The sequence below is a fragment of the Mus musculus genome, chromosome 10 (genome assembly GCF_000001635.26).
Source record: "Mus musculus strain C57BL/6J chromosome 10, GRCm38.p6 C57BL/6J".
In the NCBI taxonomy this organism is placed as follows: domain Eukaryota; kingdom Metazoa; phylum Chordata; class Mammalia; order Rodentia; family Muridae; genus Mus; species Mus musculus.
This window is the reverse complement of record NC_000076.6, coordinates 87,291,816-87,307,590: the sequence shown is the minus strand read 5'-3', so window position 1 is coordinate 87,307,590 and position 15,775 is coordinate 87,291,816. Positions and strand designations below refer to the sequence as shown.

Sequence of the window (15,775 nt, the reverse complement as noted above, 5' to 3'; positions counted from 1 at the left end):
AGTTCAAGGCCAGCCTGGTTTACAAAACAAGTTCCAGGACAGCCAAGGCTGTTATACAGAGAAACCCTGTCTTGAAAAAGAAAAAAAAAAAAGATTGGACCCTTAGCTATTACTTTCCTATGTTGTAGCACATGCCGCTCCTGTGACAGTACCAGGGCCTTTTTCTATTGTCTTCTCAATTATGGGGTAAGCCTATGTCAGATATTCACATTTTGAACAAAGGTATTGAAGTACTACCATTCTTTACTGACTCTTGACAAGAGTTATAACTGTATTTCCTCCTGTTTACCACTTATCTCCAGCTAGATTCATTTTAAAAATAAGCAATTTCTATATTCATTTTCTTCCCCAATTCACAGACTAAACTGTAGGTAAGTCCTCAGCACTCTTCCAGATGTTGCCAGATGCTTTGGTTGTCCGTCCTTCTGGCTTCCCCATCACCCAGATGTTGTTTCCTCTTTTATTCTGCAGAGCCACTGCCCTGGAACTGCTTATGCCTGTTAACCAAGAAGTACCTTTACCTCTTATAAGAAATACATCCCAAGTCAGGGACCTCACTTTTCTGTATGTCTTCATATTACTATAACATACTCTCTTATAAAAACACAAAACAAATAAAAACAACAACAATAACAATATGACCCCCCATAGGTACACAGAAAACTATATATCTATAGATTCTAACCAAAAATATCTACCAACTAGCAATTAACATCCAGCAATCTTTCTATCTGTAAAGGACCCTATCTGGACCCCCTCCCTCTTTGGCCTCATCTTCCCCCTTCTACCCCCTCTATTTAATCATATTTTCCTCTTAAAGCTTCTTTTTTCTTTGCCTATGTGGTAAAGAGTTGAGGTTTTAACACAAGAATTTTGGAAGAGTCCCACTCAGCACACCTTTAATATTAAATTTTAATTTATGAAATATATGGCTTACATCTCAGGTTTTGTATCTCTCAGGTGAGCTATTCTAGAAAATGCTAACTTTCAGGGATCCTTTTAAGGGAACCTTGTACTGAAGAATGAAAACCTGAGTCCTGCCATTAACCACTGAAATAACAGGGGAGCCAGTCCTCCATTTTTGAGAGTCATGAGGCTAAGACTTGAGATTCACAGTCCCCCATGGCAGCTTGACAAGTCCTTTGAAGACTTATGAGTACAGACATCTCTGATGACCCATTCTCAGAAACAATAGATTAAAATTAAAAGTGAAACCTTTAAAGCAGCTATGTTTTAAGAATAAAATTGTCCTAGTTTGGTCTCCTGTGGCCGTGATACACATGGACCAAAAACAAATTGGGAAAGAAATGCCTTATTTGACTTAGAGGTTGCACGGAAGCAGAGACCATGGAAGAATGGGATTTATTGACTTGCTCTCAAGCTCATGTTCTTTCTCATACATCTCAGGGCACCACTCACAGTTTACCAGGTCCTCCTGAATCTGTTGGCAATCAGAAAAATGCCCCCACAGATGTGCACAATGCTCACTCTGTTTGAAGCAATTCTTCAATTGAAGTTCCTTCTTCCTAGGTGTGTCAAGTGTATAATAACAAAGCTGACAGGGACAACAGGTCACACAGCAGTTGGAGACTATGCATGTGCCAGGGACAGGTGCAAGTTTTATATTTTTCTTAATCTTCTCTCATTCCTTTGCTTCCCTGGCATCTTCTCTTGAACAATAAGATGTTAATCCATTTAAGAAACCTTTGCCTAGCCCAATGTTACAAAATCTTTCTTCTACATAGCTGTCCAGAAGTATTATGGTTGTAACTCTCATAATTATTTGGTTCATTATCAGAATACCAATGGCTTGTGCTGTAAGATCAAGAACCTTGGTCCTGTGAAGTTTTTATGCCCCAGTAGAGGGGAATGCCAGGGCCAGGAAGCAAGAGTGGTGGGTTGGTGAGCAGGTGGAGAAGGAGGGTATAGGGGATTTTTGGAGGGGTAACTAGGAAAGGGGATAACATTTGAAATGTAAGTAAAGAAAATATCTAATAAAAATATATTAAAAAGTATTTGGTTGATTTTGAGTTGACATTTCTGAACAAGATGAAGAGTAATATTTTTCTTTTTTCTATATGCAATCATATACAACATTTTTTTTTATCATGAATGCCTTTAAATATTTGACCATATGATATAGGTCTCCTTCTCCACGTTGTCACACTCTGTATATCTGTGTGTGATTTGTGCGATTTAATCTGTGTGTGATGATGTCTTGATTGTTGTAACCTTTTAGTAGTATATGCATTAATTTTATCACTGCTGGAACAAATGTCTGATGAAAGCTGCTTATACAAGGAAGTGCTTTGGCTTTCTGTTGGAGAATACAGTCCATCATGAGTAAGAGCATCCCTTAGCTGTAGCAAAGAGGAGGCCTGCCACATGGCTCCCATCCTTCTCAACAGGAGACGTGGGCACTGTCCTCTGCTCTCTTGTGCCTTTTTCTTATGGGTAAATCGATGTCAAAAAATTCACATTATTTTGTGTAGGGAAGTATTATTCTTTGATAAGAGCCTTGATGACATTTCCTTTTCTCTTTAGCCTTTTCCTTTCAGCTAGACATTTTGGGTAGTGATACTACCCAGATTCAGGGTGAGTCTTCTTTTTTTTTTTTTTTTTTTTTTAATTTTTTTTTCCATTTTTTATTAGGTATTTCGCTCATTTACATTTGCAATGCTATACCAAAAGTCCCCCATAGCCACCCACCCCCTCTCCCCTACCCACCCACTCCCCTTTTATGGCCCTGGCGTTCCCCTGTACTGGGGCATATAAAGTTTGCGTGTCCAATGGGCCTCTCTTTCCAGTGATGGCCGACTAGGCCATCTTTTGATGCATATGCAGCTAGAGTCAAGAGCTCCGGGGTACTGGTTAGTTCATAATGTTGTTCCACCTATAGGGTTGCAGATCCCTTTAGCTTCTTTGGTACTTTCTCTAGCTCCTTCATTGGGGGCCATGTGATCCATCCAATAGCCGACTGTGAGCATCCACTTCTATGTTTGCTAGGCCCAGGGATACTCTGACAAGAGACAGCTATATCAGGGTCCTTTCAGCATAATCTTGCTAGTGTATGCAATGGTGTCAGCATTTGGAAGCTGATTATGGGATGGATCCCCGGATATGCTAGTGTCTACATGGTCCATCCTTTTATCTCAGCTCCAAACTTTGTCTCTGTAACTCCTTCCAAGGGTGTTTTGTTCCCACTTCTAAGGAGGGGCATAGTGTTCACACTTCAGTCTTCATTTTTCTTGAGTTTCATGTGTTTAGGAAATTGTATCTTATATCTTGGGTATCTTAGGTTTTGGGCTAATATCCACTTATCAGTGAGTACATATTGTGTGAGTTCCTTTGTGAATGTGTTACCTCACTCAGGATGATGCCCTCCAGGTCCATCCATTTGGCTAGGAATTTCATAAATTCATTCTTTTTAATAGCTGAGTAGTACTCCATTGTGTAGATGTACCACATTTTCTGTATCCATTCCTCTGTTGAGGGGCATCTGGGTTCCTTCCAGCTTCTGGCTATTATAAATAAGGCTGCTATGAACATAGTGGAGCATGTGTCCTTCTTACCAGTTGGGGCATCTTCTGGATATATGCCCAGGAGAGGTATTGCTGGATCCTCCGGTAGTACTATATCCAGTTTTCTGAGGAACCGCCAGACTGATTTCCAGAGTGGTTGTACAAGCCTGCAATCCCACCAACAATGGAGGAGTGTTCCTCTTTCTCCACATCCACACCAGCATCTGCTGTCACCTGAATTTTTGATCTTAGCCATTCTGACTGGTGTGAGGTGGAATCTCAGGGTTGTTTTGATTTGCATTTCCCTGATGATTAAGGATGTTGAGCATTTTTTCAGGTGCTTCTCTGCCATTCGGTATTCCTCAGGTGAGAATTCTTTGTTCAGTTCTGAGCCCCATTTTTTAATGGGGTTATTTGATTTTCTGAAGTCCACCTTCTTGAGTTCTTTATATATGTTGGATATTAGTCCCCTATCTGATTTAGGATAGGTAAAGATCCTTTCCCAATCTGTTGGTGGTCTTTTTGTCTTATTGACGGTGTCTTTTGCCTTGCAGAAACTTTGGAGTTTCATTAGGTCCCATTTGTCAATTCTCAATCTTACAGAGCAAGCCATTGCTGTTCTGTTCAGGAATTTTTCCCCTGTACCCATATCTTCAAGGCTTTTCCCCACTTTCTCCTCTATAAGTTTCAGTGTCTCTGGTTTTATGTGAAGTTCCTTGATCCACTTAGATTTGACCTTAGTACAAGGAGATAAGTATGGATCGATTCACATTCTTCTACATGATAACAGCCAGTTGTGCCAGCACCAATTGTTGAAAATGCTGTCTTTCTTCCACTGGATGGTTTTAGCTCCCTTGTCGAAGATCAAGTGACCATAGGTGTGTGGGTTCATTTCTGGGTCTTCAATTCTATTCCATTGGTCTACTTGTCTGTCTCTATACCAGTACCATGCAGTTTTTATCACAATTGCCCTGTAGTAAAGCTTTAGGTCAGGCATGGTGATTCCACCAGAGGTTCTTTTATCCTTGAGAAGAGTTTTTGCTATCCTAGGTTTTTTGTTATTCCAGATGAATTTGCAAATTGCTCCTTCTAATTCGTTGAAGAATTGAGTTGGAATTTTGATGGGGATTGCATTGAATCTGTAGATTGCTTTTGGCAAGATAGCCATTTTTACAATGTTGATCCTGCCAATCCATGAGCATGGGAGATCTTTCCATCTTCTGAGATCTTCTTTAATTTCTTTCTTCAGAGACTTGAAGTTTTTATCATACAGATCTTTTACTTCCTTAGTTAGAGTCACGCCGAGATATTTTATATTATTTGTGACTATTGAGAAGGGTGTTGTTTCCCTAATTTCTTTCTCAGCCTGTTTATTCTTTGTGTAGAGAAAGGCCATTGACTTGTTTGAGTTAATTTTATATCCAGCTACTTCACCAAAGCTGTTTATCAGGTTTAGGAGTTCTCTGGTGGAATTTTTAGGGTCACTTATATATACTATCATATCATCTGCAAAAAGTGATATTTTGACTTCCTCTTTTCCAATTTGTATCCCCTTGATCTCCTTTTGTTGTCGAATTGCTCTGGCTAATACTTCAAGTACTATGTTGAAAAGGTAGGGAGAAAGTGGGCAACCTTGTCTAGTCCCTGATTTTAGTGGGATTGCTTCCAGCTTCTCTCCATTTACTTTGATGTTGGCTACTGGTTTGCTGTAGATTGCTTTTATTATGTTTAGGTGAGTCTTCTTACAGTTAAACATCTCTGAAGATCCCTTAAGAAGAAGAAACACACAGACAGAGATGTGTCTCCTAGGATATTCTAACTCTGGTAAATTAAACAATAAAAGTTAATTATCACACATTGAACTTGAAATCAAATAACACAAAAATTTCTAAGTCCACTCTTTTTCTGGATTTTTGTTGTTGTTGTTGTTGTTGTTGAAGATGAGGCTAATCTAGATCAAGAACCGACAAATGGGACCTCATAAAGTTGCAAAGCTTTTGTATGACAAAGGACACTGTCAATAAGACAAAATGGCAACCAACAGATTGGGAAAAGATTGTTACCAATCCTAAATCTGATAGGGGGCTAACATTCAATATATATAAAGAACTCAAGAAGTTGGACTCCAGAAAATCAAATGACCCTATTAAAAATGGGTACAGAGCTAAACAAAGAATTCTCAGTTGAGGAATACTGAATGGCTGAGAAGCATCTGAAAAAAATGTTCAACATACTTTTCATCTTTCAAATGTCTAAAGTGTATTTTATTTTCATGTGCACATGTGCATGCACATGCAGACATTGTGTGTGTCTACATGTGTGTGAACACACATGTCACAGAACTGGTGGACAAGTCAAGAGGATAGATTGTGTGAGTTTTCTCTCCTTCCATCATGTGGGTCCTTGGAATAGAACCCAGAGTCTCAGGCTTGGGGTCAAGTGCTCTTACTCACGAAGCATCTTGATGGCCAAGTTCTCCTCCTCCTCTTCACCCTTGTCTTCTGTCTCCATCTCTTTCTCTGTCTCCTTCTATCGTATCCCATTTAATTATTTACTGTATGTGACATTGTACATGTATGACAATCAGAAAGACAGGTTCTGGAGGTAGGGTCTCTTTCCACCATGGAATTTCAGACCCTGAACTCAGATCATGGGTTTCTTGGGCAGATGCCTTTGGCCACTAAGTCATCTTGAAACTGCCCCCCCCCCACACCTTTGGTTTTATCATATTTTAATATTGTCAATGAAGCAAAACGTTTGTTCTATAATAGGGCAAATCATCTGCATTTTGGTGGCTGCATCCCTTGAGTGTGGGATTTTTGTATGTTTGGTAAAGTGGTCAAGCTGGTGAAGACTCAGCATAAGGAATGGGAGAGAGGAGAGTAATCAGAGGGTTGTGATCGAGGTCCAGTTGTTTCTTCTAATGTAATGTGAGTGACAACCAGCAGTCATTATCTCTATACACCGAACCATTAAGGCAGAGAGTTAATTCTGTTATTCCATCCCCATTTACTAACTGAAATATATCTGTAAAAGCCCTTAACATGTATTTGTCCATCCTGAAGTAAGGCACATATGGTTTCTGTAACACTCTCCTGAACTTAATAGTAAACATCTGACCTCAGATACCATTCCACATCTTTGATAATGTAGTGTTCTACATGTTAGATATGTAATATCTGTGAAGATATGTGCAATCTATGTATACAGGGTATACACATATATGCATACATACCCATCTAAGTTAAGTTCATCTATAATCTTAAATGACTATGTTTAAAGCTACCCAACAGTGAGACAAAGGTTATAGAAACTTAGACTGTTTTCACCGAACCTCAGGTTAGTCACACAATTTTGCCACAATCAAAGGCAGTGTCGATCAGAAATCCCTGAAAGGAAGGTGAAGGAGTGCTAACTATTCCTCACAGAATGAATTCTATTTTGCTGACACTGAGGCTGTGTTGACCACATATACACATACATACATACATGCTTTAAATATGCAAGCTTCCTTTGAGCTTATGAATGACTGTTCCATAGCAATTCAAGCCCTACTAGTGGAGTTGTAGCAAATTGCTTAACCTTCCTCTAACAAGAAAACTAAAAAAGGTCTCTGTGTGATTCTATATAAGGATAATCTTGAATGGATTCTGGTATCTGATCTCCTGGGGTCCAATCCTGGTTCTGCCAGGATTGTTAACTTGAGTGAAGGCCAGTAATTCTCTGTGCCTTGGTGTAGTCTCCTGTGAAATGGGATGATAGTGTCCTGTGTAGTGTTTAAGGAAAATAATAGCTCCATCTGTGGCTGATATGAGCTCAAAACAAGTGACCTTTACCTATTTAACATGGGTGGGGAAGGGTATGGGGGACTTTTGGGATAGCATTGGAAATGTAATTGAGGAAAATATGTAATAAAAAAGAATAAAAATTAAAATAAATAAAAAAGAAGGTTCAAATTAAAAAAAAGTCAGAAAAGGATATATTTTATTGAATCAGCAATGTACCTCTGAGAACTGTACCTATTTTTGGCAGATGTTCAATAAATATGTATTGTTAAAAAAAAAAACAAACCCAACTGATTCATTGTTACTTTAAAATGTTGACCTGAGAAAGAAGATCACTAATAGAACACATCTTGCTCTGTAGAAAAGTAGGTCCTCCAGGCAACTTATGTCAGAATGGGGTGCTCCCACTAGTGCTGGATGCTAGAATCAATGCTTACATGCTTGCACACAGGAACCTACCATAATTGTCTCCACGAAAAACCCCAAGTGATAATCTGTTATATCCTTTGCATAATTCATTTTCAGGCCACACCCACCCATATCCCAAGCCTTAGTCTCTGACTTCACTATTATCTTTCTCTTATATTTTTGTTTGTGAGCCTGGCCTTTAAAGGCTGAGCCATCTCTCCGGCCTCACTATTATCTTTCTGAGACCAAACTTAAGAAAACATCCTCTCCTCTGCTCAAGGCTACTTCTTCCTAGATTTAATCCACCCAATCAGCATTTTTCTAAAACTAAACTCTTCCTAAGATTTTAAAGGATGCATTTATTCAATTCAGCAAGATGAGTCTTCTTCTTTCTCATGATTTATTTTCTGTTCACAGTACATCCCAATCTCAGCCCCCTCCCTCCTCTCCTCTCACTCCTGTCTTTACCCCCCCCTCCCCACATTACCCTCTTCCATTCTCCTCAGAGAAGGGAAAGCCCTCCCTCCTTGGATATCACTTCACCCTGGGACATCTAGTCCCAGCAAGACTTAAGCACATTCTGTCTCACTGAGGCCCAACAAGTCAGGCCAGGTAGGGGAAGGGGATCTAATGGCAGGGAACAGAATCAGAGATAGCCCCTACTCCAATTGTTAGGAGACTCACATGAAGATCAAGCTGCACATCTGCTACAAATGTGGGGGGAGGGAGCCTAGGTCTAGCCCCTGCGTTCTCTCTAGTTGGTGAGTCAGTCTCTGTGAGCCTCCATGGGCCCATGTTAGTTGACTTTTCTGGTCTTCCCGATCTGTCATTGACCCCTCTGGCTCATTCAATTCTATCCCCCACCCTTCCACAAGACTCCACAAGCACCACCTGATGTTGGCTATGGGGCTCTGCATCTGTTTTCATCTGCTGCTGGATAAAACCTCTCAGGAGACAATTAATTATACAGGCTGCAAGACCTTATCTGCAAGACCCACGGATGGGTCTCAAGTTGGGCCAATATTTGGTTGGCCATTCCCTCAATTTCTGTTCCATCTTTATCCCTGTGCATCTTTTAGGCAGGAAAATTTTGGGATGAAGGTTTTTGTGGATAGGATGACTTTTCCCTCCCTCCACTGGAAGTCCTGCCTGGCTATAGGAGGTGGGCACTTCAGTCAGTCTGTATATCCCCCTGCTGGTAGGAATCGCAGCCAGGGTCACCCCCATAGTCTCCTTGTAGCATCTCCCATCCCAGGCCTCCAGTTGGTCCCAGAGATGCCCTCCCCCTCCATCTGATGATTTTCATTCCCACTCTTTTGCCACCCCTCCCCCCACACCTGATCACCATTTCCATACTTCTCCTCACCCCCTCTCTGACCCAGTTCCTTCCCTCCACCCACCTCTAATGACTGTTTTGTTTCCCCTTCTGAGTGAGATTAACACACAGCAAGATGAGTCTTAATAAATATTTATTGCATGGAACAGAGGGTATTGTTTTTTTCACCAAAATGAGAAACAAAACTTCAGTGGAAGGAAATAAACATTTCTTGGGCTCTGACTTGTGTCAAAACATTGCTCTAGGGTTTTTTCCTTACAACACTAACACAAATATTGATACTCACATTAGTATTGGCACTTTTAAAATAGCACAGATACTAAGACTATCGGAGGCACTAGCACTAATATCACGGCTAATGTATAATATTCCTGAAAGGCAACAGTCAGTGATCATTTAAAGGGTGAGTTCCCTTAAACATTGCCCTCCATATATATTTGTCTCTCAGACACCACACACAGAAGGCATAACTGTATAAAAGTGTCTGCTCTACAGTGCCGGGGACCCTAACGCTCTGAATCTGAGGGTTGGTAATCCAGATGGCAACCATACTTCAAGCAGCCTTTCTCCATACATGGTACATCCGGTGTTACCATGTTCTCTCTTGGGCAGGATGAAAATCCGCACCATCTAGAACACAGACTAGCAAGGGGGGAAATATGGGGTTTTGAAAGAAGGCTTACCATGTGTTTCTACATTTTGTTAGAAGGCAGCAAGGTTTAAATGGCCCCTGTTTTAAAGGGGGACAACAAAGTTTGTTTTCACAGATCATGTCTCTCACACCTACTGGACAAACAATGGGGAATTGGCTTCTCCTCAGTGGAGAGCCCCCTGCTTTTATTAAGTGCACAGATGGGCCCTGTGTGATAAGCAGGAGCTTGCTGATAAAGCACCAAGGATAGAAAAACAGATGAACTTGCATTTCTTCTTTCCTCCAATGAGAACCTTTGCTGTAGCTAAACTAAAACTCTGGCAATGTGGTTCATATAGAGAGCCAAAGTCGCAGACCCTGTCAAGTTACCCGAAAACCAAGCCAAAGATCGTCCATCCTCAGCTCAGACCTCTTCTAGGTTAATGGAAATTTAAACCTCTCAACTCAGAGACATATGAGAAGTACTCAGTATTTGGAAAGTTGCTTCTCCCAAATTGGGTGTAATTGTCTTCCTGCTGCCGTTGCCCTTTCCAGAATGCGTCACACATCACTGGGCATCACTTCATGTGTGAAAGTGGTCAGCCTTCATTAGCTCTTCATTGCCTGTGGAACATAAACCAGAAATGGGAAATGGTTCTCCTGGAGGAAGCATTGGATATTCTTGTCTCTGTCTTTGTCCCTCTCTCTTTTCTCTTCTCTCTTCTCTTCTCTCCCCTCTCTCTCCCCCTCATCTTTCTGTCTCTCTATCCCTCTCTCTTTGTCTGTCTCTCTGTCTCTGTGTGTGTGTATTTGTCTCTCTCTTCTCTCCTCTCTCTCTCCTCTCTCTCTCACCCCTCTCTCATCTTTCTGTCTCTCCCTGTCTCTCTCTTTCTCTCTCTCTCTGTATGAGTGTGTATCTCTGTTTCTCTTTCTTTCTCTCTCCTTCCTCCTCTCTGTTTCTCTTCTCTCTGTCTCTGTGTATTTGTGTCTCTTGTGTGTGTCTCTCCTTCTGTCTCTCTGTCTCTGTCCCTCTCCCCTTTTATCACAGCCTTTCCTTCTTCCATAGACAGGCTCTTTTTTGTCCTGAGTCAGGAGCTCATTGCTCACATCTTCTCTATCAAACCTCCCATAGCACCCCTTCTGCCCCCTAAATTCTGGTACCCTCATTCACCTTCTCTCCCTAGAATGTACTGGCCAGGGGAAATACTGAAACTGCTTTTAGTCACAGATAATTAGTGATCACACAGTGCTGGGCACTCAAACTGATGTTGACAATGTAGGCTTCTGTGTGTTTACCATCATAGGTCTTCTATGATTGCCTGATGCTGAGCACAGGGATTGAAACTAGAGTCTATGAAATATTAAATGTCAAGGCTTCTGTATTTTATGAAGTGCTTTCTTGGACTCCTGAGTCTGTCTTAGCTATTTTGCTGCTACCCAGAAACAGAAGGCACGGGCAGAGGCACCTCTAATTTGAACCTAAGTCAGGCTGTGGACTGTGACAGGTGGTTTAGGTGTTAGTCTCAAAGTAGGCAATATTCAACTATTTCTCTTATAAGTGTAGATGAAAAGGCTGCTGAAAATAATGACAAAGTCTTTTATTTTCTGGGCATTCCCATAGTGGTTTACAGTGTACAGAATGAGAACACACATGCACACGCTCACGCACACGCACACGTACACACACTTAGAAAGTGGAATGGCTACTTCAGGCCTGAGACGCAGTCTCAGAACCCTGTTCAGAGGCCGCTCCTTTTACTATCTGAAAGTGTTAGTGAACAAAGTAAAAATCCTGAAGGTTATGAACAAAGAAGAGAAGGCAGCCATCATCAGTGCTATGAAAAGTACCTGCTTTGTTTGGGCTGTTTAATTTCATCCTATAGAAGTCTCATCACAACTTTAGGAGACAAACTATTACCATTGGTCAATTTTAGGAAAAAGAGTTGAGGATAAGACCAATTAGCATTAAGTGACTTACTGTGTGTGTGTCATTTGAAAGGTCTCTTGGCAGAGTAGATTTCAATACCACCAACATCTACATATTTCTTACACCCATTACAATAACTTGCATATGATCTCATAAGAAGATGACAGAGCAGAGATTTTAACATCAGAACTCTGATTCTAGGTAGAAATGTTTTATCCTAGATACCTAAAAGTATCGGCCTATCTACTCCTTGTTCTTTCTGTTTCTAATCATCCTTGGGAATTTAAAAATAATGTTTTTTTTTTATTCATATTATGACTTCTCAATGAGTGAAAAAGCATTCGAGTTTTTTTTTTTGGGGGGGGGGGCAGAGGTTGAAACTTTGCTGTTAAGCTATTAGAATTGTAGCTTCCCTGAAGTTTGTTAAGGTGAGATATCAAGTCTCCTGTTGCTGTACTCAGGGCTGAAGGAACCTATTTGTCATTCATACTTCTGAAATTAAAGAGTTGTGTATGAAAGCCTACTAACCAGCTATGACGCTATCACAGAACGGATTGTCCTGGAGAGATATAAATGGAAACAAATTCCATATTTTGTCAGCACCTACCTCTTGTTTTCAGCACCCCACTTTCTTAGGATCCCTACTCTAATCCCCACCCAACACAGGGGCAGGTCCTTCTGTGAAATACTCTCATTGGATCATCTGTTCTCATAATGGGCTATATAATAGTAGGAATTAAGCCCTTCCTAACTGTGAATTCCTTTTAAATGTCTGCTTCCTTCTTGCTAGACCATAAACTACAAAAGAGCATGGACTGTATCTTATGCAGCTTGTACCGTAAGGACCTTGCCCAGCTTCCAACATCTGGCTGACGTCAACACACATTTCTTTAAATGTGTAAATAAACACACTTGTCGTGATTAGATCTCTATGCATAATTTTCTCATGGACTCAGTTCTACTCAAGGCTAATACTAAAACTCTGGCAAGAGCAGACCTGTCCAGCCTCTGAAAGGCAAGCTGGAGGCTTTTTAGGAGTTGTCAGATAAAGCACAGAATGCCCAGTTTAATTTGAATTTCAGATAAATAGAAAATAGCCACTTGCTCTAAATTTATCCTAGATACTATGCAATTATTCTTCGTTGTTTTAGTTGCATATTTCTTGGCTATTCTGTATTTTTATTTTATTAAACCGGGGAGCAAACTAAAGAGAAATAAGAAAGGACCACATGCAACTCAGAGGTTATATGAGCTTTAAGTAGAACAGTTCACTCAAAGGGGCTCTGCTTTAGCTTTCGTTAACTATGTCATTTATCCTTTCCTAAGAAGCTAACCAGCCACTGCACCCTGTTGGTTTTATTAGCAGTTTTGAGAAGATGTTTCTGCATGAAATTTACTGCAAAACCCGCTATGCTGGAAACAAAAATCTAGGTTGCCATCTGCAGATAAAACAAATAAATAAAACTTCAGAAGTAAGACAACAGAAGTAGAAGAGTGAATTGTTTGACACTGAGTCAGGAGATTCTAACTCCTGTCTCTTCCAGCCGTTATTGGTCATCCCACTCAGTGATGTCCAGTACAAACCTGCTGCCAAGGCACAAACAAGTTGTGAGAGAGGCCAACTGCATATTTAAATTCTGGTAAGTGTCTTCATCCACAAAGGTGATGTTACACTGAAAAGAAGAGTGTAAAAATAACTCAACGATTAATTCCATGATGCTAAAATCAGAGGAAGACGGGGTCTGTTTTCTTCCATGTTTGCCAGATGGGGAAAATATAGTGTAGAGCTATGCTGTTACTATTCCAAGAGCCCACAGCTAAGAATGGGATGCCTGGTCTAGCATCAGGACGTGAGAAACCCCAGGCCTAGTTTCTTATAGATCCCACACTCAAGATGTTATTAAACAATAATAAACTTTTTTTGATCTAGAAAATTCCACACTTGCATTCTTTGCCAGCTGGCTTGCAACCTTGCCATGTCTTACAAGCATCTGACAGGGACCTAGCTGCTCTTGATACTCTCAAAGAAGACTCAAATAAGAGCTTTTTCCTTTCTTTTAGCTAATAAAGATCACCCTTACATGAATCGAATGAAACAGTAAGTCAAAAATAAATATAAGTTGATCAAAATATTTTAAGATTTTGAATGTAACTGTCTTCCACCTGTAGACACATCAGATTATAGTAAAGATCTCTCTTTTTACATTTTTGAAAGGATGGCAGCTTTGGCTCAATAGTGTTAGTGAGACAATCCCTTAAGCTGTGTCAAAATGCCACTTGTCCAAGATACCACCCAGATTTGAATAATTTAGAGAGAGAGACAATACACATGCAGAAAGACTGAATCATCTTTTGACTCCTGGGGCTTTTGAGGGCCTGCCTCCTGCAGCCCCTCCCTCCTTCCTGAGGCTGTGTCCTCTCTGTCAGCAGTGACAAGTGCCAATCAAGCCTTTGGTGGTAGAGGGAGGGGCACTGGAGAAGCCAAGCTTGGGAGGGAGGAGAAACACGAACTGCTGTGGAACAATTGCTCAAGGGAGATTCCCTATCAGTGTGTGGTCTGCGGGGAGAGGACTCTTTCCCTTTGCTTGGGCTTCTAATCTCTAACTGACTATTTACCTCTTTTTATAAACTCCAATCTCTCTGTTGCCCCAAAGGCTGCAAAACAAATCGCCTGTCAGCCAGGATTAAGCCGCTTTGTTGGCAATGATTAGCAGGTTTGCTTGTATTTTTAACATCTTCAGCAACAGCCTACCCCATCAAACCACTCAGGGAAAGACTAGCCTTACTTCCACTAAAGCTAAGTGAATGCTGAGGTAACTCAGGAGGAAGGTCTCAGAGAGGCAGAGTTAGCATGACAGGTGACTGTAAAAATATGCACACGCCATTGGATTTTATGTCGTCGTTTTAAATCATGTACTCACCCACACAACTGCCCCCTGGAAATATCCTGCAAATGTCTATATGCCACAAATTATAAGAAACATTTCTGCTGGTTGCCCTAAAAACCCTCCTAGTGGTCAGCATCCTAGATCTGGCTTTCTACAGTTTTCTGTTGTATTCTCGAATATGTCCATTCTAGCACTTAACCATAAAGATTAAAGTGGTATTATTGCCTAGAAATTCTCCTATGCTCTTTGAACAACCTGATGGAAAGGAGCTGCCTTTATCCCCCACCATCCCTGGTACATGTATTGGCTTGTTTCGTGTGCCAATTTGCCACAAGCTAGAGTCATCAGAGAGGAAGGAGCCTCAGTTGAGGAAATGCCTCCACGAGAGCCAGCTGTAAGGTGTTTCTCAATTAGTCATCAATGAGAGAAGACCCAGGCCTTTATGGTTATGCCATCCCTGGGATGGAGGTCCTGGGTTCTATAAGAAATCAGGCTGAAAACGCATGAAATTCAAGAAGAACAAGACCAAAGTGTGGACACTTTACCCTTTCTTAGAAATGGGAACAAAACACCCATGGAAGGAGTTACAGAGACAAAATTTGGAGCTGTGACGAAAGGATGGACCATCTAGTGATTGCCATATGCAGTGATCCATCCCATAATCAGCTTCCAAATGCTGACACCATTGCATACACTAGCAAGATTTCGCTGAAAGGACCCAGATATAGCTCTCTCTTGTGAGACTATGCCGGGGCCTAGCAAACACAGAAGTGGATGATCACAGTCAGCTATTGGATGGGTCACACGGCTCCCAATGGAGGAGCTAGAGAAATTACCCAAGGAGCTAAAGGGAACTGCAACCCTATAGGTGGAACAACAATATGAACTAACCAGTACTCGGGAGCTCTTGTCTTTAGCTGCATATGGATCAAAAGATGGCCTAGTCGGCCATCACTGCAAAGAGAGGCCCATTGGACTTGCAAACTTTATATGCCCCAGTACAGGGTAACGCCAGGGCCAAAAAGGGGGAGTGGGTGGGTAGGGGGTTGGGGAGGGGTGGGTATGGGGCGACCTTTGGGATAGCATTGAAAATGTAAACGAGGAAAATACCTAATAAATAAAAAAAATGTATACTTAAAAAAAAAAAAAAGAAATCAGGCTGAGCAAGCCACAGGGACTAAGGCAGTAAGCAGCTTCCCTCCGTAGCCTCTGCATCAGCTCCAGCCTCCAGGTTTCTGCCTTGCTGGAGTTTCTGTCCCAACTTTCTCCTGTAATGAAC

At 41.2% G+C, this 15,775-nt stretch overlaps 1 long non-coding RNA gene across 1 annotated transcript in view; it reads right to left on the bottom strand.

Moving 5' to 3' along the window:
- Positions 1 to 9,166: 9,166 nt before the first annotated feature.
- The window catches only part of 4930555G07Rik (RIKEN cDNA 4930555G07 gene), a 67,797-nt gene continuing 61,188 nt past the window's right edge, over positions 9,167 to 15,775 (bottom strand). The window contains exon 3 of the long non-coding RNA NR_165498.1: positions 9,167 to 10,305. This is a non-coding gene — a long non-coding RNA (RIKEN cDNA 4930555G07 gene). The remainder of the gene's footprint in view (positions 10,306 to 15,775) is intronic.